Source organism: Rhinolophus ferrumequinum, chromosome X, assembly GCF_004115265.2.
Source record: "Rhinolophus ferrumequinum isolate MPI-CBG mRhiFer1 chromosome X, mRhiFer1_v1.p, whole genome shotgun sequence".
Classification (NCBI taxonomy): Eukaryota; Metazoa; Chordata; class Mammalia; order Chiroptera; family Rhinolophidae; genus Rhinolophus; species Rhinolophus ferrumequinum.
This window is the reverse complement of record NC_046284.1, coordinates 37,125,031-37,126,584: the sequence shown is the minus strand read 5'-3', so window position 1 is coordinate 37,126,584 and position 1,554 is coordinate 37,125,031. Positions and strand designations below refer to the sequence as shown.

The 1,554-nt window shown below is 41.8% G+C and overlaps 1 non-coding gene across 1 annotated transcript; it reads left to right on the top strand.

Moving 5' to 3' along the window:
• Positions 1-1,102: 1,102 nt before the first annotated feature.
• LOC117030303 (U6 spliceosomal RNA) lies at positions 1,103-1,208 on the top strand. The gene has a single exon (XR_004424359.1). It is a non-coding gene; the product is annotated as a U6 spliceosomal RNA (small nuclear RNA).
• The last annotated feature ends 346 nt before the right edge of the window (positions 1,209-1,554 follow it).

Here is a 1,554-nt window from a genome sequence, read left to right as displayed (position 1 = left end):
CATCCTTAACACCCTCATCACTACTTCCTCTCAGCACTGTCTCCCACCACCTCCCAATATGTCCCCTTTCTACACTCTTGCCACACAGAGTGACTTTCAGTTCCCTCAAGTCTCCCAGCTTTCTCTCAAGTGGGCCTTTTTTCAGTCTTTTCCTCTGCATAAGATGTGACCACACCACACTCCACCCCCAGACCTAACTCCTCTTCAGCCTTCAGGGCTCAGCTTGCTATTTTTCAGCTCCTTCCATGTACAGGATAGGTTCTCAAGGATCTGTACCTTTATCACCAGAGCACTCAGCACTAGGGGTGCAACTGTCTGCACACTCATCTGCCACCCTGTAAACTGTGAGCCCAGGAAGATAAGAGATTATTTATGTGGCTCACTGCTGCAGCCCAGCACCCAGAACCCAACACTCAGCACTGTGTGTCTGTGGAATGAACAAGTGGGAGTTGGAGGCAGCTGACCTTGAATTTACATCCACAGACCACGCTTTCTGATTAAACTAATAGTTGTTGTTTTGTAGCTCATTTGCCTTCCGTTCCCATGTCCTCCTCCCATTGGTGAGCCCTGTAAAACACTTTTTCTAATGAACACCATATCAGACATATTATACATTTAGAGAATAACAAATGTGGCATTAGAGGTTCATGATTTTAGAAGTAACTTCCTCATTTCAAATGGAAAAAAAAAAAGTAAAGTCCCGAAAGCTGAAGTGGTTTGCTAGTGCCACGCTAGCTGTATCTAGAAATAATGTGAGTTCAGAATACTTCCCTTGACTCCTATAAATACTTCTCTCTCACTGTGCTTATAACACTGCATTATGATGGTCTACATGTCTATGTGTAAAACTGGGACTCACCCTCAGATTTGTTGATTCCAGTACTCTGTCCACTCTCTTATATCATGCTGTGATGGATTAAAGACGACCACAAGTTCTTTGATACTATTCCCGATGGCAGGTGCGATCTATATTCCCTTCCCTTGAATCCAGATGGGTTCTGTAACTGCTAAATAAAATACAGCAAAAGAGGCATACTAGGCAAGGCCTGAACTGAAAATGTGAGATCCTTTCTAAAACTTTATTAAGAACTTCAAGATGGCAGTGCTCGCTTCGGTAGCACATATACTAAAACTGGAATGATGCATGAAGATTAGCATGGCCCCTGCAGAAGGATGACATGAAAATTCATGAAGCAGTCCATATTTTTAAGCAATGGAGGTGTAGTGTACAACACAGAAAATATAGTCAATAATATTGTAATAACTTTGCATGGTGACAGTTGGTTACTAGACTTAGTGTGGTGATTACATCATAAGGTATATAAATGTCGAATCAGTATGTTGTACACCTGAAACTGAAACTAATTGCTATTGTATGCCAACTATACTTTTTTTTTTTTAAGATTTTATTGGGGAAGGGGAACAGGACTTTATTGGGGGAACAGTGTGTACTTCCAGGCCTGTTTTTCCAAGTCAAGTTGTTGTCCTTTCAATCTTAGTTGTGGAGGGTGCCGTTCAGCTTCAAGTTGTTGTCCTTTCAGTCTTAGTTGTGTC